This window comes from Myotis daubentonii, chromosome 5 (assembly GCF_963259705.1).
Source record: "Myotis daubentonii chromosome 5, mMyoDau2.1, whole genome shotgun sequence".
Classification (NCBI taxonomy): Eukaryota; Metazoa; Chordata; class Mammalia; order Chiroptera; family Vespertilionidae; genus Myotis; species Myotis daubentonii.
In genome coordinates, this window is record NC_081844.1 from 84,927,475 (window position 1) to 84,951,004 (window position 23,530).

The 23,530-nt window shown below is 40.7% G+C and overlaps 1 protein-coding gene and 1 long non-coding RNA gene across 8 annotated transcripts in view; one reads left to right on the top strand and one right to left on the bottom strand.

The window, feature by feature from the left end:
* Nucleotides 1-15,658, bottom strand: part of LOC132235798 (uncharacterized) — a 458,887-nt gene extending 443,229 nt beyond the window's left edge. The window contains exon 1 of the long non-coding RNA XR_009453086.1: nt 15,242-15,658. This is a non-coding gene — a long non-coding RNA (uncharacterized LOC132235798). The remainder of the gene's footprint in view (nt 1-15,241) is intronic.
* Nucleotides 1-23,530, top strand: part of ARHGAP26 (Rho GTPase activating protein 26) — a 426,945-nt gene that overhangs the window by 268,169 nt on the left and 135,246 nt on the right. The window lies entirely within an intron of this gene.

Below are 23,530 nucleotides of genomic sequence, written 5' to 3' on the forward strand. Positions count from 1 at the left end.
TGCATTCCTGCAAATCAAGAAGGATGCATTCATATTTCCTCAGTGATCTAGAGGCAGAGTGAATTGGGTTCATGAGCAAATGCCTGTGGTTATAAAGAAAATCATTGCTAGGCCTTTGGCACCAAGGAGGATAGGCCCCGGTGGTTAACTAGCATTCCTTAAAGAAGTTCGTAAGAAAGGGTCAAAATAAATGGGAATTGGCATGGATACTTGACAATTAGCATGTATCTTATAGACACTCTAATATTCCTTCTTACTCCATTCCAAGTCTAGAGGGTAAGATTTAGCTTAGTGAAGAACTGTCAAACACATGAGAAGAGCTAGTTATTTCCTTGCCTTCAAGACTAGTCCAAACAAAATAGCTGTGGAATTTTACAAAGCACATTGAAAAGAAAACAGTGCTTTTAAGATGATGGCTTTCTAAGATGGATAGCTCCTGTGAGCTTTTCTGGCAGCCTTCTCTCAGCCACACTCCCTGGCTACTGAACCTTTCTTCTCTCTAGTAACCGCCGGACTCCCACTGCTGCCGGGACAGAATTGCGTGGCTGCTGGGCCACTGGTGGTGAGGCCTCATACCCCCACAGAGCCTCGTTGACCAGTTCCATTTGACTTCTGCCCCACCCACTCCTACCCTGAACTGATAGTTTTGGTGATTTTAACCCCTAACTTGCTCTTGAATCCATCCACTTTTCTCCATCTCCATCAGTACCCCTTAGTTCAAGCTGTCATCATCTCTTTTCCAAACTGCTTGCAAAGGCTTCCTCCTGGCTTGCTCTGGCTGGTGGAGCTCTGGCTGCTTTTCAGTCCGCAGAATGCATGCTCTGCAGCCGGGAAACATGGAACACGGCAAATCTCAACATGTGATTCCCCTGCTTAAAAAACAAAACAAAAGAAACTTCAAAGGCAGCTTTCTCATCACTCTTAAGCTCAAACTCTGGATATGGCCTCCAAGGCCTGGTCTGAAGTAGGCCCTTCCCGACTTTGCAACTTCATCTGGTATCCCTCATGATCATTGCATTCCCACTGGGTGGCACACAGTGGACACTCATATTTGTTGGGTAGAAGCATGATAGTCTCTTGACCATTTCTCAAACGTCCCCTTTCCTGCTCCCTCTTTTTGCCTTGAGCAGCTCATTTTCTTCTGTCTGGAATGGTCCCTCTCTAGCCTCTGCTGACAGAGTCTATCTCATTCTTCAGCCTTAGCTTAAATGACCGCCTACAATAATCCTTTCTGCCTCTAGTGTCCTCTCACTTTCTTGAACTCCCATAGCCTTTGCTTATTCTTCCCTTTTAGCGTGTATCACATTCCACCTCATTGGACACATTACCTGGAGGTGTATCTTCTCACTTCTACTGGGTCATAAGCTCCCAGGGGACAGCAGTCTGTGTTCTTTTATCTGTTTCTTACCTGGAGGCTGCAAACCAAGGCCTCTAGCCAGAGCAGCCCACACATGTGTTCTGTTTGGTATTGTTGTCTCACACATTGCTGTTTTTAAAATTTGGACAGGTTTGCAACATTGGTATTGGAGGTAATTTTGCTTGGAAAAAAATCAGATCTTGCTAACAATTGTCTGGAAGTGAATAGAGGCCACTCCCCATCCCCCTGGTCATGCCTTCTGCAGTTCCTACCTAGTCCCTTTTGTCTCTCATGTCCAGCCTACTTCTTTCATGCCCCCTACCTGGTTGGCCCTGGTGTACGCATTTGGGTTTCAGTCTCTGGCCTATTTGCCAGTCCCAAAAGAGAGGCTCGATATTTGATGATTACACAAGTGAACAAGCAGAAAAGGGCTGGGAGAATTACTTCCCTGACCAGCTAGCTGTTTTTCTTTTGAAATATTTATTATTTATGATAGATGGGAGGTCTCTGGAAGAAGTGGGAGATACTGTTGATGTGTATGGGGTGGGGAGGAGAGTGGTTTTTTTTTTCTTTCTTTTTTTTTTTTTTAAGACTAAGAATGGGATTCTCAAAAGACTTTCTCTAGCTATTTTTGGCAGAGCCAAAGGAAAATCTATTTAAAGGGACACTACAAAGAGGACAATCACATATTTTAGAGCAAACAGGCAACTTAGCACTTTAAATTAATGGAAATGTAGAAGAAATCAGCTCAACCCTTATTTAGCATCTTTGCCACACCTTCACTTATTTTCAACCCAGGAATTTCTGTTTTGTGGCCTTCCAACCTTCAGGGTTAGGAGAAGGAAAGACAGAAGTTCAGTTTAAATTTTTTGCTTTAAAATAAAATCAATAATTTTTCTGAATTCAAGGAACTAAATCTTTCACATCACAAGAAACGCCCATTCTGAAAGGGGAAATGCTTGGCTTCAAGCTGTTACAGCCCAGCAGTCTTAAGGCTCCTTTGATTTGGTTCTCTTGTTTGTTTTGAGTTGTTCCACTCAGTTTGGGTTCATTTTTTTCAATGACTTTTCTGTTTCCTGATGCACCTCTTCCTCTTCTGGACCCAGGGAATCACCCATTGAGCTCCCTCTCAAATTCAGGGGGGAGTGAAGGGGAAGATGCTATCTTTTCTTTCTGTGCAGCTGCCCATTTATTCAGGGGATTATAAAAGCCAACTGTAAGCAGAGCCAGATTTCTTTTTCTTTTCTTTCTTTTTTTTAGTACTCACCCAAAGATATGTTTTTATTGATTTTTAGAGAGCGAGAAACATGAATGTGAAAGATAAACATCAGTCAGTTGCCTCCACTATGTGCCTCCACTAGGGATCGAACCCACAGACTTTTGATGTATAGGATGATGCTCCAACCACTGAACACCCTGCAAGGGTTCTTTTTCTTTTTTCTTTTCTTTTCTTTTCTTTTCTTTTCTTTTCTTTTCTTTTCTTTTTTATTTCTGATTTTATTTGAGTCCTTTCTTTCTCTTAGTGAGTTTAGCTAAAGTTTTGTTGATTTGGTTTGTCTTTTCAAAAAACCAGCTCTCAGTTTATTGATCTTTTCTACTGTGTTTTTAGTCTTTATTTAATTTTTTTCTTCTCCAATGAGCCAGATTTCTTATGCATTGGCCCTGGAAGCGGTTTCATTAAATCTCTGGGGTTTTTTGGGGATGAGCAACAGTTTCTAACTGATTCTAACACTCACACTGCTTGGGTCACGGAAGCCCTCTCTGCATTCTCCTTTCTTTGATTGGTGAACATGATTTGCAATACTTATGTTATTATACTGACTGGTTTCCCAGCCAGTTCTTCACAACCGGTGGTGCTCAAATGTGGCAGCGGCAGCTTGGCAGCTGGCAGACTTCTAGGTAGTTGCAGTTCTTCTGTAGGGGCTGAGAGCAAAGTGGTTCAGAGAGAACATTGCGGAGCCAGACTGCCTGGTTTTGCTCTTGTCATTTCTGAAACTTGCATGAATTACTCACTTCTCTTTGCCCAAGTTTCCTCATTTGAAAAAGGAGATATAATAATTGTATCAAAAACTTTTAAATGAACACATCAGATTTTCTTGGCTTCTCTGTGTATTTCAGCCACCACTGACTGCAGTGACTAGTTTTGTCTTCTCCAATTCACTTGACGTAGGTACAGCTTGTAGCCTTGTGCTCATACCACGTGCTTCCCACCTCTTACCTACTGCAGGACACAAGTGCTGTCCACACGTGTACAGCCTGGAAGCAAGGGGGCATTTAAAATCTCCAAAGGGAAACCTTTGACTAATGTGAGGTGGAAGCTGGACATCCTGAACAGCAGTCATTAGACAGCTTCTTGGACGAGGAGCTCAATAGATTGAGCCAGTGTTGGTACTTGAAGCAGGCAGTAGCTAGCTCCTCCGGCTCATTCCCCTGAGAACTCCATGGTAAAGCAGTATCATAGAAGCCTTTACTTCACTCTCTTCTTCCTGGGAAACCTAAAGACAATAATAACACCTATTCGAGTTATTGTGAGGATTAAATTAATTAATCCACATAAAGATCTGAGAAGAGTATCTGGCACATAGTAGTCCACCCTCCATCAATGTAAACTTTTACAATCTGTTTGAGACAATTTCAGGGGATGGGGGTATGAGGATCAGGGAGCTGTGCCTTCAGGTGAGGGAAGATGGGAGACTTCTTCAAACGTTTAAACCGAAACAATCATTCTTCCGGACGGGATGGGGCTTTCTTTACAGTTCTGTTATTGGCAAGCAAAACCCTTAGGGATGGATGCTGAACACATAGCATGCACAGCCCTTATCTACTTGGGAAATTTTTCTGTGCGCATGTGTTTATTTTTGCTTTGCTTTTGTTTTCTTGGCAGTTTGTGTGTGTGTTTGGCCCAGGGGGCTGAGCATCCATTTCACCCTTCCTAGCAAAGGATGAGCCAGCACAGGGTCAGCTGAGGAAAGAGCCATTGAGATCTGCTCTCAGGTCAGACCCTACACCAAGCTTCACACTTCTCCATGAGTATTCAGGTGCTTGGAGATTCAGATGCCCCCGGAGCAGTGCACCTGTTTGAAAGCACAAGCTGTGTGGGGCTGGTATTCATGGGAAGTTAGCAGCTACTCACCCTCACCCTCACCCTTCTGCTTCTTGGTGTTGCAAGGCTGATTTCATCTCAGAAGCAGCTGTCTCTACTGCAGTTTAATAACTCTTAATTTCCTGGAGGGAGAACGACACGTTATATCATGAAGACTCATCTTAGTCTACATGGTCTGGAAATTTCCACTCATCTCTGTGATCTTCAAAATATTTCTCTTTGTGGGAGAGTCTGACTTTCCTTCTTTCTTACTCAGTTTGACTGCCTTCTCAGATGCCATTTCCAGAAAAAACATGCCCTGTGAAAACAGTTCCCTGTGTCTCTAGTTTACCTCATCATGTGGATTTCCCTCCCTAAGTTACTGCAGTCTGTATTAAGTATTAATCTATACTCGAAGGAAAGTTGTATCTGTAGTCATCTTCATCCTGTCTTGGTAGACACTTTTGTAGTTTAACTCAAGGGAGGGTTTGAAGAAACATTCAGGTGATTTGAATTTTGGATCAGTCCTTTCTGCTTTCTTACATGTGTAGAAGTGTTTTTCTTCAAGCAGTTTAGCATACCAATTTAGTGTTTCCAATTTGGTATTCTAAATGTAAATAATTATTTCTTCATTCTGTGCAGTAGGTGGTAGAGGAGTCCAAAATGTTTGGCTTGCAGTTGGTAAACTGCAAGCAGGTCTTCTTATACACTTGGAGGTGCATAGGATGATAGAATAAGATCACTATTTCATTAAAGTCAGACTTTCAGTGAGAAAATGGGGGAATCCTTGGCCTCAGAAAGGGGTTGGTACATTAGGTCTTTGGTTGAAAGCAACAGAAGTCAACTGTGGCTATTTATTTATTTTTTCCCCTTAAAAATATTTTTTATTAATTTCAGAGAGGAAGGGAGAAGAAGAGAGAGAAACATCAATAATGAGAGGGAAGTATTGAACAGCTGCCTCCTGCATGCCCCCTAATGGGGGATCAAGCCCACAATCCAGGCATATGCCCTGACTGGGAATCAAACCGTGACCTCCTGGTTCATAGGTTGAAGCTCAACCACTGGGCAACGCCAGCCAGGCAGCACTGTTTAATTTTTTTCCCATACCACATATTGCCATCTAATCTAAATATTTGACTTAATTTATTTTCTTCTTACTGAAATGTAAGCTCCATGAGGTCAGGGATTTCTGTCTATGCCTGTACTGCTGTACCCCTAGTACCTAGAACAGTGCTTTGTTAGGAGGCTCTCCATAAATATTTGTTGGATAATGAATGGAATGAAGGGTGGGAGCACTACCTTTGGAATGTTTCACTGCTCACCAGCTTTGTTCTCTTGTGATTCCACTGCAGGTTAACATTTCTAGTAAAGAGAGTTGCAGTGGCCTCTCTTGGGTAATGCACCCACTTCTCTGATGAGGCAGTAGTGGGGTACTCAACTGATATTCTTGGAGGACAGTTGAAGGTAAAGGTTGCTTCACCAACCCCGTGAACTGAAAACATTTAAACACATTTGCTTAAGTCACCAGGCAAATGGGGGTTTCCCATTTCAAGCATGTCTCTCAGTCTAGCTGGCTAGTCAGGTTTTCTTTTTCTCTCTACTGAAAGATAACTCTGACATTTTGCTTCTTTAAGAACTACACTTCTCTCTAGAACTCCCACTTAAACTGCTTTGCATGCCACCTAGATATGAGTTTCCCTTCTAAAATTGTTGCTTGTCTCACTGGGTTGTTCTCCCTGGCCCTAGACAGATGGTTAATGCAGCAGAGAATGCTAGCAAAACTATAGCTTATCCTTTCCTTGTCATGTTATTAATGTGTCATGACTCCTGGCATGAATACCATCAGAAATTGTTTTAGTCATGGTTAAGGCTGATCTTAATTGAAACTTAAGGCATACTTTATGCAAATGTCCTGATGCTTTCAGCTCCTTCTAATCTTCCCCCCTTAGGGGATGGGGCAAATCCAAAAATGAATTCCTAATAAACTAATCCACAAAGACCCAGAATAGTGCTTCATTTTAATGTAAAGCCAAAAGAAAACACTTCAAAGTGAAGCACTTTCAGTAGAAAAAGTTCTAAGTTGCACAGCAGTTACTATTAAAGGAGCCTGTCTCCCTGTGCTCTTTGGGATTTGGCAGCCTGTTAAAAACAATGTTCTTTGGTGTTACCGATAATCAGGAACATCTCTGATGAAGCTGGCTGGGACAGAGCTGGACTGAGAGAAAGAATCGCGACAGCCCAGTTGGCATCATTCATGTCCGTATATGTTAATTTATTGAGCACCTGCTATGGACAAGCACTAACTTAACCAAGACGTTAATTATTTGTTTCTCTTAGGAGGTGGTAGGAGAGAGCATTGGTCCAATAGGCAAGAGGTTCTAAACTTGAATTTTTACAAACTCCTTTTATGCAAAATCTTGAGCAAGTTTACCACGCCTTAGGTTTCTTCACCTACAAAAGAAGGGGTATTTTTTTTATGTTAAAAAAGCATTCACATGCAGATAGATATACAAACACAGACATATACATGCACTGTAGTCAAGGAAGACAGTTTAGAAGGGTAACCACCAATATCTTAACTGTTGTTATCTCTAGTTATTTTTAACGAGTAGCATAGACTCTCACTCTGAGCTCTCTTTAACTTTGAAGACATCTATGATTTAATGCACGAACAGGGTAGGTCAGGACAGGACAGTAAATCCTTGGGTATTCTGAGACAGAATCCCTTTTGTCTGCTCCCCATTTTTTTGTCCGCTTCTCTGTTCATTTGCATTTCTACTGGAGAGTGGGCCACAGAAAGAGAGAGTATTTTAGCAATGCTGGAGTTAGTGGTAAACTTTTAATCTGAAAAGATTTTGGGTTATTCTCTCCAACTAGTGGCTTTTAACTATACCAATTTTTTTTTCACTTCCTTCCTTAACCATTAGTTAATAGAATTTGAGCTTTACTATTGTGGTAAAACTGGTTTAAAATAAAAGAAAAATAACAATAATAAAAATTGCTTTGTTTTTGTTTCTGTATTATCTTTTTGTCCTATTTTCAGGTACTGTGAGACTCCATTGACTTTTCATCCACCATAGACCACTTTTTTCTCTTCTTTTACTTGGCCTATTCCAGCCTGTCTATATGCTGGGCTTTTCCCACCTACCTCTCTGCCCCTATCTGCTCAGAGCAGGGAACACTGCTCTTGGTTTTTGCATGGCCCACAAGCTCAGAATGGTGGTTTATATTTAAAATAGTTGGAAGAGAATCAAAGGAAGAATAATATTTGACAGCACATAAAAATTATATGAAATTCTTCAGTATTCATAAAGCTTTATTGGAACAGAGCCACATGTATTACTTATGTGTATGGCAGCCTCCAGGTTACACTGGCTGGTTGAGAAGTTGCAAGCGAAACCATTTGGCCCTCACAGCCTGAAATATTTACTGTCTGATTCTTTAGAGAACAGGTCTGCCAACTCTGTGCTAGAGACTCCTTTTTCATTGGATATCTTTCAGCTAAGACCTGTTCAGACGTGCTAACTCATTCAAGAGATATTTATCAAGGGTGCCCGACACTGTGCTAGACACAGGTATTGAAGTTGAACACGATGCCTTCCCTGTTAGGAGGGACTCACAGCCTAGAGGGGAGCTTGGCATGTCCACTGGTAACTGCAGCATAGATCTGTGTGCTAATGCCCAAGTGTGAGTTTGGGGCTGTGGGAACTCAGAGAGGGAGCCCTGACTCTTCTTGGGGAGGCAGGAAGAAAGGAGGTCACCATTAGGTAATGGAAAACAAAGCTTTTGATAGCTTAAAGCTGCATTGTTCTACATGGATGACTTTTAATTAGAACATAAGAATTGTCCTATTAAAGCTAATAGTTACCTAGAACAAGAGTTGTCATAATTTTAACAAGGTAATATTTCAGTTGTACATAAAAATGATTGCTCTATTGCAGGATCAATATTTTATAGAACTATGTAAATAAACATTGTATAGATTGACTTTAGTGTATCATCATCAACATATAGAATTTACTTCTGGGCAAAGGGGAATAGACTTTTACATTAAAATTGCAATTTTCATTTGCTTTAAGTTTTATATTTTAAAATGTTTCTCAGTACGTTTAAAAAGACTTTACTATACTAAGGATTGTTTTTGTTTTGTTTTGTTTTGTTTTGTTTTGTTTTGTTTTGTTTTGTTTTGTTTTGATAAAAAGGAGATCACTGGGCTCCATTCCAGGTCTCCTGGATCCTAATGTTGGGGGTTTGAGTGGAAAGGAAGGGACTTCTATTTTTAATAAGCTCCAAAGTGATTTCCATCTACACTAAAGTCTGGGAACTACTACTAAGGAAACTGTTGATTAAAGATGCATTTCTAAAAGTTATTTTTTAAACTTTTTTTTCTTTCCTATCTTCTGTTATTAGCTCCTGAAGTGTACAGAGCTTTTTAACATTCCCCAAGACAATGTGAAGGAAGCCCCTGACTTCCCCAAAACATCTCCTTTTCCTCTATTCTTCCTTTCTTCTTTGAACAAAACATTAGAGCAATATGTACAAAAAATCATTTGGAACATATATATGTGGAATATATATTTTTTAGGTTTTCCTGTAATTTTTCATGTATACAGGGTTGGGCAAAAGTAGGCTTACAGTTGTGAATACCCAAAACACAGAGTTTATTCTTGTATTATTATTATTTATTATTATATTATTTACCATACGAACAATTATAAACCTATTTTTGACCCACCCTGTATATATGTGTATGTGTGTATATGTATGTGTATATATATGACAATTAACATTTGTCCTATTCATTCTCTGTCTCCTCTCCTCACTCTCTCTCATGCTAACTTTGAAATCTTCTTTTCACTCCTTCCCAGTTCCATTTCCTTCCAGTGGAAAGTTAACATGAATTTTAGTGTGTATCCTTTTGAATTATATTTTAAAATTAATGTTTTGTGTCCAAATATAGACATCTAGTATTTGTGTGTATGTGTTGTAATTTCACAAATGGTGTACTCTCACTTTTCACCTTGCATTTTTCACTCAGTTTTTGTTTTTGAGATAAATGCTAGTTCATCCTGCTAAATGCTGTATAAACATGGCACATACTATTTATCCTTTTTCCCTATTGCTAGACAGAATTCTAACTTTTCACCCTTGTAAACAATGCTGTAGTGAACATCCTCGTAGACATTTTTTGTTTTTTTTTTTGCAAATTGTGAGTTTCCCAAGAAGTATACCTAGCAGTGGAATTGCAGGGATATATGCAGCTTCATTTTCCTTTTTTTAAGATATTGCCAAATTATTCTTCACGATGACTGAATTGGCTTATGAGTCTGACATAGTTTTCCTTTGGAGAGATTCAGCGGTTCTCAACTTGTGGGTCGCGACCCCTTTGGCTGTCAAATGACTCTTTCACAGGAGTCGCCTAAGACCATCCTGCATATCAGATATTTACATTACAATTCATAACTAGCAACATTACAGTTATGAAGTAGCAACGAAAATAATTTTATGGTTGGGTCACAATATGAGGAACTGTATTTAAAGGGCCAGAAGGTTGAGAACCACTGAGATAGATCAATATAGATGCAGCATGCCTCATGTGGCATGTCTTATGTCCTAGGCAGTGCTTTGATTGCATTACCTGTGTTGGTGCTGATACATTACCATGTAACCCATCTAGCCTGAAATGTAAAAGATTCAAGCATAAGTTAGATAGGTTATAGAGGCCCAAGTGGAGGTGGTAGAATATCATGGAAGAAAAGGGAACCAAGGAACCAAACAGACGAATCCCTTCATAAGATTATGGACATATTAAACCACCCAGAGAGATCTGACATAGAAACACCCCAGCACCTGAACTTCCCATTGTCCTCAGTAGGACGTTGGCAGGTCTTGTTCATTCTAAAATGTAAAGGCTTCTAACCTGTGCCACAGCCTCCATAAAATATCTCTGACACCCCAGAGGCCAAGCAGCTGCGGACATAACTCACAAGGCCTCACTGCAGACGGCTGGGCTCCAGGGGCTCCTGGCTTAAATAGGTCACCATGGCTGTGGAGAGCCACTGTGTCTGGCTTGCAAAAATGATAATGCCTGCCTGCCAATGTCTTTACTAAGTCTCTTTGGAGGATGAGTCTGAAATTCCTAAGTGGTATGAGAAATCTGTAAAAGCAAACTGTGTAGAGAGAAGTCTGTCTTTGGGTCTGCATAGTCATCCGGACCACCCTGCAGGCCCGCGGCTGGACCCTCACTGCTCTGCCGCTTCTCAGCAGTGGGGGAAGGGGCTCTAGCTGCTGGGGCCTGGGCTCTCATCTTCTGGGATGCAGGCTGAGCATCTCTCTCCTCTAACCCTGTTTCCAGAAATATCCTTAAGCCCCTGATCGCTTCTCACCTCTGCTGCCAGCCTCTAAAGGCCATGTAGTCTGTGCATGCCCTCTCATGTGTTTTATTACCATCACAGTGAACCAACACATAACTATTATGTTTCCTACCTCCTGTGAATGGGCAGGAAGTAGATGGAAGGAAGGGAGGGAGGGGCCTAATGAAGAGAGAAACATCTTAACAAAGATTAGATTCCTGCATTATCCAGCCTTTATGTTAATAACTCAATAAAAATGTTTACCTGCAGGTCAAGTAGGTCAGGACACCAGGATGATGTGTTAGCAGAGCTGGGACTAGAGTGAGCAAGGGAGTCGCCTGAGGTGCAAATGACCTGCCCAGCAAGCCTCCTTAAACTTGTTACCCCTGGTATCTCTCTTGCCTCACTGTAACCTGGGCCTGGCTGAGTTTAAATTTCCATTTGGGGTTTTTTGTCAACATGTACATCCTTTCTCTCATTTCCTTCAGCTGTGGACAGTGATTGACAGGTCTGGATAGATGTGGGTTCAGTCTGTATTAGGTATTTTTTTGTTTTTTGTTTGTTTGTTTGTTTTTACCTTACATTACATCTGGAGTTTTATGGCAGTCATGGGGAAAGGGAGTTTCAGATACAGATTTTTGGTTTAGAGACTTTTTCAGGAATGTGTCTATTGCAGCTTTGCATGGATAATTGAAAATTGCCCCCCTGCCATTAACATCAATAATCGAAAGCTGGTTCTGTGTACTACTGTAGCAAAGTAAAACAGGTGGGTTTGATTTGCTTAGGAACTGGAAAATCAACTTGAGAGACTTTTACAGCATCTGAGCTCCTTGGGCTTCTTAAGAACTTTGTCTATGGTTGGCTGGTGAAACAGGTGGTGGTGGTGGAGCCATCTAAGTGAATCAGTAATAATAGAATAAATGGAATTTACATGGCATTTTTGTTTCAAGGAACCAATCCTCTAGTTATGCATATTACTTCCTTTTTAGACTCTGCAAATTTGGACCCCAAAGGTAAAGTCCAGCTGAATAGGGCAAGAATAATAATGGCCATAGATAAGGTCCTACGATTATCAAATTATCTTATCAGAGGTTTAGCTTTTCCTTTGGTTTCTCATAACCAGTCCTACAGGAGACTGTTCCTCCCTCCTTCAGCTTATGCTCTCTTGGGTGTACCAAGAAGCTTATCCTTGTCTGCATGCAAAGTCAACTTGGGAGGAGTAAAGAGATGGGAGGGACACAGGTTTATATAGCTGGGCAACAAAACAAATTAGATGGGGTTGCCGCAGCCTTTTGCAGTGAGGATTCAGGATCTGGAGAAGGGGCTGCGCATAAACAGATACACTAGACAAGAAATATAAATTTAGAAGGCATGGGGGGAGCCAGGCGGAGACCTTACTCTCTAGTGGAGAGGTTCAAATCTCTGGACCCTTAGCTTTTTATTTACTAGAATATACATTTGCCCTTTAGCAAAGTAAACATGCATATTAAAGGTAAGATTTGGTAAACAGTAAAAGATTATCAGGTTAGGGGATTGCCTAGAGCCACCATTGTCTGAACAGAACAATCAGTGCATAGCTTTTAGCCCTTGCTAAAGCCCAAGGTCCATCAGCCTTCTGTGTTCCCTGCTGCACTTTCATGATAGTGTAATGGGTAGCTTCCAGGATGGGGTAAACCTAACTCCTTTTGAGACTGCTAGAGCAGAAACCTACCTCCCACCCCCATTTTCTCCTTCTCTATGTTTACCCCTGCACGACTGTAAGCAACCCTGCTTGCCAGCCTTCACTTGATTCTTTGCTACCAGGCCAAGGTTCTTCCGTTTTTGCACTTTGCATGGGAGAAAGGCAGATGGGGAGATCACCCAGGAAGCTTAGTTTGCCGTTTCAGAGTTAACTGTGCTGTGCAGCTAATTTGATTATCACATTTAACTGAAAACACCTGCAGGGTCTGCCAGCTCGAGTACAGCCTGCCTGGTAGTGTGGGCCCCATACAAACCCTTTTCACTGTCAGACTGGATTAAATGGAAACCTCAGAGCAAGTACTTGCATCAATTAGGTAGCTCCTTGGACTAGAACTAGGATGCAGAGAGCACTTATTTTGTCTTTGGACTCATGTCCCTGTAGTGTCAGCAGGGTAGAGTTTGTGGAAATTGATCCCAGGTGCAACATGTCTAAGGGAAATGAGCTTGTTTGATGCAGGCTATGCAGGGCCTGGGTGGAATGTAGAGATAGAAGGTAAGATACACAATTGTCTTGGTGCCCAAAACAGTATGAGAAGGCTCATGTTGCCTCACATTGTCTTTTTCCATTTTGAATCACTAAGCCAGCTGTCACCTAGCTTTAGAACATTTGGATGGAGAATATGCAGTGTGAAGCCTCAGGAGCATGACCTGGCTCTTGAATATGGGGCACTTTGAACTACTACTCCAAAATGAGTTCTGATGGCCATTCCAGTAAGGGAGTGCCTATTCTTCTGTTGCCTGTAAGATGGGAGTTGCCTGATCCATATAGGACTGCTGGGATGCTTTCCCTTACTCAGTCTTCAAATATTGGGGTGCCTATTATATGCCAAGTGCTATTTTAGGTATGGTGATATAGATGACCAAGATATATTAAGCCCCTGTTCTCCTGGAATCTAAATTTTAATTGAGGAGAAAAGACAGATATTTGCAAATATTCATTGAGCACCTACTCAATAGTATGTCTTGTGAATATAGCAGTACATTTAAAAAATATGGAATAGAAATACAGACTGAATCTATTAAAGAGATAATTTCAGCAAGTGTTAAGTGCTCTCAGGGAAGGGTATACAATTAGAATAATGGGAATGGACAAGGAACTCTTAGTTCAGGTGGTCAGAGGAGGTGACATTTAAGTCACTACCTGAATGAAGTGCAAGAGCAAAGCCATGTAAAGAATTAAAGGAAGACCCTTCCAGGCAGAGGGACTAGTAAGTGCAAATGCCCTGAGGAAGGAGCCTGCTTGTCATGGAAACATACTTGGCCTATTTAAGGGACAATAAAGTCAGTATGGCATAAGTTGAATTTGGGGAGCTAAGCACAGGCCAAATCAGGTAGGATTGGTGGTGGGGAGGAGGGGCATGGGAGGAAGTTTGAATTCTGTTCTAATTGTAATAGGAAGCCACTGGAGATTTCTGAGGGTTTGAGTGACTTGATCTGTTTTCATCAAGATTGCTCTGGTGCTCTCTGGAGAATGAGCTGAATGGGGACAGGAATGGGGTCAGGGAGCCCAACGGGAAGGCTATTGCAGTAGTCCAGACAAGACATTGGAGGCCTGCACTAAGTTGGTTCTAGTGGTAAGTAGTAGTCAAATTTGGGATATACTTTGAAGATAGGGCCATCAGGATTAACTGATGGGCTAGATGTTTCATGGAGAGAAATCAAGGATGACTACTGTGTTTCAGGCCTTCTGCGGGGAAGATAGGGAAGTCTAGTTGTGTTGTATCTGTGTGGTGGGGTGGGTAGGTGTCAAGGATGAACATATCAAGAGTTCTATCGAGAGCTCTCAGCATATAGATAGTTTTTCTTTTGTGTGTATCAGTGTGGGACTGATAAGATCACTGAGGACAGGTCCGTGGACAGGGTCCTTGGGACTACAACATGTAGTGTCCCGGGTGTGTCCTAGTTAGGACTCACACCTTATAAAATGAACCAGAATTGAACTCTGGAAGACAAAGCCTCTGTTTGGAGAAGAAATTACTTGTCTTATTTAAGATAATCACCATATGATTAGTTTTCCATGAGTATATTTGGAAATGGCACATCACTAAAAATAGAAGCCACCTGAGTTCAAATTCCAGTTATGCCACTTACAGTGGGGGGGTTTTCCTGTACTTATCTGACATCTGAGCCTTTGCATCCTCATCTATAAAATGGGTAGAACAATGGGACCTACCTCATAGTGGTGTTGTGAAGGTTGAGTCGATGCATATATAGTGCATATCTCCATTTCTGGCATGTAGTAAGGGCTCAAAAATGTCAGCTTCCACCCCATTAAGTCTTAGAGTCTTTTGCTGGGAATGTATAATACTTTGTGGGATACTGCGTTTCTGCCGGGAGCCGGTCCATCCTTGCTGTTTCAAGGGACCTGGCATATATGGCATACGGTTCTTAATATGTTTGCTCACCTTCTTGGCGCTGTGTTTTAACCAAGGTCACCTCTCCGAGAAAGGTTGAATCCCCAGGTAGGGATTTCCCCCTGAAGTTAGGGAGGGAATAAAACCCCTCAACTAAGTGCCAGGCGGGTAATTAATCACTTTAACTATGAACAATCATGCTTAAGCTACATAATCTTTACTCCCTGGAATGGAGATAAGAAACGCCCTAACCTTTGGAATAGAGATTGATAGGATTGGAATCAACTGGTATAAATACAGTTGTAACAAGACAGAAAGACACAGAACTTAGAACACAGAACTTAGAAGACAGAACCAAGAGGCACAGAACCTAGAGACAGAACCTAGCGAGAGAACATGGCAAAAGATCCTGGACTGAACCTGACTACAGAAATTGGCAAGAGAACCTGACTAGAACCTGGTGACTGAACCTGGCTGGAGAACCTGGACAGAACCTGGCTGGAGAACCTAGCGAGGGAACATGGCTATAGAACCTGGCTGGAGAACCTAGCAAGAGAACATGGACACAGAACCTGGCTGGAGATCCTAACCAGAACTTCGCTGGAGATCCAGACCAGAACTTCGCTGGAGATCCAGACCAGAACTTGGCTGGAGATCCTGGCTAGAGATCCTGGCTAGGCTGCTGATCAACTGAACGCTGTCTCCATGTCATTCCTTCTTCGCCGACTTCGTCCACACCTTTGGGGACCCCTGGACCCGCTGGGGCTGGACCCCAGCACATTTCCTGCTTTTTATTCTTGGGTCTTCATTTTCTATTTAGGACTGCTGTTTGGTATCTGTTGCTGGTTCTCAGCTTGGTAATAATACTCCAGTTGCTTCAGCCTTGACACTTACCCCAATTCCCCAAGATAATAATTATGTCACCCTGGAAGTGTTTGGAAAAATTCCTTCAGGGCGAATGAACTGAATATTCTCTCTGTACTGTCAAGAATATGGAGCTGTGTCCACTCTTTTCATCCAGAAAGGAAAGTTCCCATCACTATTTGTCCCTTTTCAACATTCAAGAGGGATAAGAATGTATGCTCAAGAACTTATGAACATAAAGAATTGAGTAATACAATCACTTTGCATTTGTTGAAGACCTACTATATGTCAAAGCTTTCGATATCCAGTATCTACTTCATTACAAAAATCCCCAAAAGCAAATTATTGGATATTTTAGTTTATAGAGGAGAACACTGAGATTCAAAGGGTCACATACTTGCCTAAAGTCACACTGCTACCAAGTTTCAAAGTCAGTATTTGTAGAGGCTATTTTTCTCTCCTTACTCTACCTCCACATAAGTGTTAATTATAGACCTGAAACCAAAATTGTGGTTATAGCTCACTTTAAGCAGACCCTTCTTTTAATGTATTCATGTCCTTTTGAATCTCATAAAACAAGATGATTTCTTTTCAAATTCTAAAGCCCTAAGTGATTTAGTTTTCCCTGGGGTTGCTATGTAAATTATTTTTGTTTTTCTATAGAACATCACACATTTTTCTGATGAGTTTTAAAATGTAGGGAAAAGGTTCATGTTGCTTATCATTCATTGGGCATTCATAGCTAAATATTTTATTGTATTTCTTAAAATAAATGGTCATCACTGTTGAGTGTGCATTTTTCCAAACCACACCACTAAGTTCTAGTTACTAAGATCTCAGCAGAGTATATTCAGCAGCTGAGCTTAATGCACCTTGGGAACACGAGAGGTAGAGGCTTGTTTCTTGTTCGTTTTCCCCTTAGTCACAAGCTACATTGTCTCCCTAAAGAGGGTTAAGTTTTCACTATTAAGCTATTTAGAAGCACTTCTAAAATCCTGGCTTCATTTTTGCTTCAAGTGCACACTCCAGTAACTGCTCCATTGATCAGTTTTACTCTAGCCAGATTTACCTTTATCTCCCTTTCTCTACTTTCCACTCTGGTGTTCCTTGTGGGGTGGGAGATCAAGTCTTCATTGTCTGAATATCCTCAGCATCTATTGGCTGCATCTCAAGTGCTCAGTAAATATTTTTTAAATACATACTCAGATTCAGCATGTTTCTATCCTGTCTTGTATCGTGGGTCTCATTTCTCTCATAAGAAGGCCTTGAGATACTTCATTTGCAGGGGACCCATTTTAACTCATTACACATGGTAAAATTATAGCATGATTTTAGAGCAAAATAATGCTCTCCAAGATGAAACCCTCCAGCACTTTCCATGTCCCTTTATTTGAAGGTATCTGGGTAAGATCCAGCTGTCCATGTTATTTATATCATGCCACAGCCCAGTCCACCTGGATGCATTCAAAATATAGTGAAAACTATAATTGAGTGGGAATTCAACAGCCTGAAAAAGACTCTGCTTTTAATGACCTAAGGGATACATTTCCAAGTAGATTTGGGATCACAACCATGGTCACAGTATTTCCCGTCGCTTAATTCACTTTTAAAATTTTTTTTAAAAAAGTTTCTTTATCATATGTCATTGAAATAGGAAAAGAAAAGAAAATTAGAATGAGACCAGTTTGGCTATCTGTGCCCAGTCGCGGGTGCCGGATTCTCACCCTGTGCTGAATCACCCTGTGCTGACTGATTTGCGATGTCTTCTGAAATGATTTGGGAATGCATGGAGAAGCTGCTCCCTGCCTTTTGCTTCCTTGAGTGGAGCACATGGAGTGCTTATGGGAAATTTGGCAGGAGAACAGGGGAAGGATGATGACCTGAATTTCCACAGATTTGGAGGGAGGCATGTTTGTAACCAAAAGGGAGCCCTGCCCTTTTCACTGCCCTACTTAAAGCCGAAGTCTGTACTCTCTAGCGTGACACACTAAGGCATGCTGGATCTGGAAACTGCTTTCCCTCCAGCCTCGCCTCTTTCCATGCCAGAGGCCTGATGCTCTGGGAATAACCAGTTGCACACGGTGCCCAGAGACTTGTGTACCTCTCTTCCTTTGCTTATGCCTGTATCTCCATCTGAAATGTTTTTCTGCAGAGGTAGACTTCGCTGCCCTAGCCACCCCTGCTCTGTACATTGTGTATACTGTAGTCACAGCCTCCGAAACACTTGATTCACCAGTTTTTCTTCCTCTCTGTTATAGGACAAGCTCCTTGATGACAGGCCCAGTGTCTGCCTCATTATTGGCCCCTCTCTGCCTGGCCTGCAGTAGGTGCTTTCCGAAGGTTATCCTCTGGTGGGAGAGAGTGGAAGCCTTCACCATATAGTCACATATACACATGTAGTCACATACACACATGTAATTACAAACTGCCGCAGACTGCAGGGACTGCCCCTAATTGGGAGGGGTGCATGATATAAGAGCTAAAGGATTAGTAGAAGTTAGTTGGGCGAACCGAAAGGACACAAGGGAAGAGGTCTCAGATAATGGCATGTGTGAAGGTGAGCAGTGTACTTGGAGTTCAGAGAGAAAGAAGCCAAGGTGGAGATGAGCTTAGGAGAAGTTGCAGGGTCAATAATATAATTACATACAATGACTAATTTCTAAGTGAGGTCATTCGTCTGAGTTTCATAACTGAACAGGCCGCACTGAAAGCCAGACTTGGAGGTTGGTAGTGGTAGAACCAGAGTGCTCCAAAGCATTTGGTCAGATAAACCAAGTGCGTGTCCCTTTCAGTTGAATTTGAGTATGTGCCCAAAGTTAGCTGAGAAGTCTCAGCCCTGAACTGGTTTGTGGGTACAAGGGAGGAAGCAGACCTCCTTAACCAAAAGAATGCGCTGGAATTCAAACTCAGTGGACACCATCTTGGTTGCTGAGATTGTCTCTTACTTTCTATTTTAATGGTTTCTTGTACTATTTAAGTAATTTGGGCTGTATTTGCTCCTATTATGTAAAGAAACTTTCAACTTCTCAAGGCTAATAGATTGCTCATCAATGATTTTCACAAAGAAACAAGACACAGCTCTTATTTTCTATCCTACTCTGTGATCATTAGAGCTGGCCATTTGAAGTTCCATATAGTGGTTCCTACTGACTGTAAAAGACTGGGAAGTTGATCATATCTTTGTTGAAAGAATACTTTTCTCTCCAGAGTATCTGGAAAAAGAATGGTATAGCTGGATATAGCCATTCAGAGAACTAGAAAGCTTCCAGTCCCCTCTGACATTGCTAACATACACAAGCCCATTGTCTCTCATTTATGTAGAATTTTGACTATTAGGGAAATGAACATGGGTTTCCATCTTTATTTTTTGTTTGTCATACAGGCAACTTTTGTCAATACACTCAATCCCTGAAGTTATGAGGAAGTAAGAAATTACCTCAGAGAGCTATAAATGCTAATTCTGGGTATTCTTTACCCTGGACATAGACCTCAGATTTATTAGCTGGAGTTGAGCCTGTTTTCCTTTTATTAATCAAGATATTTCCTGCCCTTCCCAGAGCTGTAGGTTGCTGCTGCTGAGAAGCTTCCAGTGTAAATTCTCTTCTCCGACCCAAGTCCACATCATGATTCTTCCCCCTCACTGGGGGGTCTTCATACCACAGAACTCGCTTCGTCAATACCTATGGGGGCTGCTGGGCATAAGTGGTTTCTCCCATGCTCACACATCCATGAATGTCTGAAGCCACAGTAGAGTTGTGGGTCCTACTCTCTCTCCCTCAAATATTTATTGATATCATCTTTTCTGGTGCAGCTTCCACGGTGCTATCTGCTGAGTTTCACAGGCTTCCTGGGTCGGGTCATGTTCCATTTAGTTTCCCAAGCATGAAGTAAATTGTTCATCAGAGTATATGGCATGTAACCCACGTTTTTTATAAAGGGGCTTAAATATACTGTACCTTAAGATTTGTGCAGAATCCAGAGCACAGTCACTGCCTCTTTGGAGTTGAGAGCTTCCTGATAATGAGGGCCCTCCAAGGCATGAAGATGTTAATATGATTTCTTACACATATTCAAATTGAGGTGTTGGCAAGGCCACCCTGTTGTTTCAGTGGGGAATCAGAGCTGTTATCACTTGTGCTGTAAGAACTTGATTCTTTCATTGGAATTAAAGGAATTTGCCTTCAACTATAAAAGGATGAGTATCTAACCGTTGTGTTTGTTTTGAAAGCAGTTTAGTGCCAGAAAGGTGTGCCTGATAGAGTTCAGGAGACTACAGTTCCTTCTAACCCCCCTATTTACTCATGGCCTGGTTCAGAATGTGCCAGCCCAGCATCTCCTGCCCTCTGCTTCCCACGCTCTCTCCACACCAGACATAGCAGCTTTCTTTGAGTTCAGATATGCCCCCCACTCTCTGACTATAGGCCCTTGTCTCTTACTTCTCCCAGAATACTTCTCCTTCATCTAATTAACCTCTACCCATTCTTTAGAACAGTGAGTGCTTCTTAAACACCTGGGAAGCTGGTTAGAATGCAGGTTCCTCTTCAGTAAATCTGGAAGGAGCCTGGGATTGGGCCTTTCTGACAAGCTCCCAGGTGCAACTGGTGCTATTGTCCTCGGAAACTCCTCTGGTCTTCAATATATTCAAAGTCCCCTATTTCCATGCTTCCGACATTGTACACTTTTCCTTCACAGAGCACTCTTCACAACAGTATAGTTTCTGTAACTTGTGCCATTTCCTGATTAATATTTATCTTTCCACTAAACTATGAGCCCTGTAAGTGCAGGGGCCACCTGTGATTTTTTCACCTCTTTGTTCCCAGGACCTATCACAGGACATCATATAGCATACACTATATACATGGGATGGGCACATAAGTAGTTGACTGTTGTATTGGCCGTTGATGGAATTATAAAACTGAGATTATAAAACCCAGGGGTTTGGGCCAAATCATAAAAACTTTGTAATAATCTTCATTATTTTCGAGGAAAGGGCCTCCTGAAATGTTTTAACTTTCATGTCAAACAGAAAGAACCTAAGATAATTATAGACTGAGGTTATCTCATGGTGAGTAAGTAGTACATGGCTTCTGGTCTTCATTCTGTGAAAGGGGACTCTGCCATATCAGCCAGACTCTTATTTGTGGTTCCAAAGTACTATATTCTATTTTTTATAATATTCTTTCATTGAGGTAAAATTCATAGAACAAAAATTAACAATTTTAAAGCAGACAATTCAGTGGCATTTAGTACATTGGCCATGTTGCATAGCCATTAACTCTATTTCCAAAACATTTCATTGTCCCCAATGTAAACCCTGTCCAAGGTACTATCTTCTTAGCTCAGCACTTCTAAAACTTTGTGGTCTCAGCACCTCTTTGCACTCATAAAAATTGTTAAGGGCTCCAAAAGCCTTTATTTATATGGATTATATTTATCGCTGTTGACAGCACTATAAATTAGAACTGAAAATTTTAAAGATTTATTTGTGAATTTATTGAATGATATTATTTTACTTTTTTGTAAATCTCTTTACTGTCTTGACTTAGTAGAAGATAACCAGATAATATCTTCTTCATTCAATCTATTGCCAAATGTTTTATTATTGAAGGATATGAAAAAAAATCAGAATATATATATATATATGTATGTGTATATATATATATTTGGAAAAGAAATATTTTAAATCACCTTGACATGTAATTTTTAATAATTTTTTTTGTTAATACACTGGTACTCAACAAGTGGCAATTTCTTAAAGCTGTGTTGCCGTGTGGAAAATGAAATAATATCTGTGAACTTTTCACACACAGTTGCATTAAAACCTATTGTCCTTATACTTTGAATGAATTTTTTACCCATGCACGACTTTTTGAAAATGTACATCAGTTATTTAGAAAATATTGGTTCAGGGAGTTACACAGACCTTTCAATGTGGACATTCCATCATACCATACATTTTAAAAAATCACATTTGTTATCACCACTAATCTCATTTTTAAAAATCATTAAGAATTGGAAAGCTTGTCAAGCTCATGGTGTCAAGTCCAAGTTTTTAAAAATTGTACTTTTTTAATTGAAAGAATGAATTCGATCACTGCAACAAATACTGTCAGTTGTTTACTTTGAAGTGACAGGCTCACTTGGTTTATTTTTGAGAAATGTCTGCCAAATACTGAAACCTGAGTAACCAGAATTGGTCAGTTTTAAATTTCAAGTTGTTCTTTCGAGTTCAAATGGTGTTTCATGAAAAAAGAGGTTAGTTTAGTTGCGTCTCAAACAATTGCACAACTGCTTTCCCACAGGTCAATTTTGGTATATATTGGAACTACTTTCTGCATATTTTCTATTTCATTCCAATATATAAAACATGTGCTAAAAGGTCAAATTTTAATAAAATTAATAATTTTTACTGTTTTATCAGGTGTGTTTTTAAGTAAAACTGGGCTTATTTTTATTTTTTTTAAACATGGGAGTTTGTGGTGGTTAAGAATACAATGACTATTGATACAGCTTGGTACCACTGCTTAGTATATGTTAGGTACCAGTAGTTTTACTGATCCTTGCTTTTACACCTTTTGAACCCCTGAAAAGATCTTGGACACTTCTCAAGAGTTCATGACTATGCTTTGTTAACCACTGTCCTAGTTAAATAAAAATCATAAAATAGCCTTCTAATCACTATGCTCATCCAGCCACTTCTTATGAATTCTATACCTGACTACAGTGTAAGAATTAGAAGACATTTCCTTGTGGGTCTATTAAAGCAAATTTACCTAATTCTATAGAAGTTGAGTACCTGAGAATTTGGCAAATTCTATCAAAGCAGAACTAACTTTAAAATTGCCCCTATGTTGCCTATTAACATCTAAGATTTTTTGGTTCAAATATCTCCAACTTATTGGGCTTGGTGACACCGTTAGTGGGAATTTTTATTTTATAGATTATACAAATTGGGAGATTTTTCAAAATTAATTTTTATAGAATTCCAATTTTTATAAAACATTATTTCAAACTCATCAGGTTCCTAAGTTCTCAAAATTCTTTTTCTTTTTAAATTAAATCTTTATTGTTCAGATTATTACAGTTGTTCCTCTTTTTTCCCCCCATAGCTCCCCTCCACCCGGTTCCCGCCCCACCCTCTGCCCTTACTCCCCCCACTGTCCTCATCCATAGGTGCACGATTATTTTCCAGTCTCTTCCTGCATCCCCCACATCCCTTCCCCCCGAGAATTGTCAGTCCACCCCCTTTCTATGCCCTTGATTCTATTATATTCACCAGTTTATTCTGTTCATCAGATTATTTATTCACTTGATTTTTAGATTCACTTGTTGATAGATATGTATTTGTTGTTCATAATTTGTATCTTTACCTTTTTCTTCTTCTTCCTCTTCTTAAAGGATACCTTTCAGCATTTCATATAATACTGGTTTGGTGGTGATGAACTCCTTTAGCTTTTTCTTATCTGTGAAGCTCTTTATCTTACCTTCAATTCTGAATGATAGCTTTGCTGGGTGAAGTAATCTTGGTTATAGGTTCTTGCTATTCATCACTTTGAATATTTCTTGCCACTCCCTTCTGGCCTGAATAGTTTCTGTTGAGAAATCAGCTGACAGTCGTATGGGTACTCCCTTGTAGGTAACTAACTGTTTTTCTCTTGCTGCTTTTAAGGGCAGAGGGTGGGGTGGGAACCGGGTGGAGGGGAGCTATGGGGGGGGGGGGGGAGAGGAACAACTGTAATAACCTGAACAATAAAGATTTAATTTTAAAAATTAAATATTT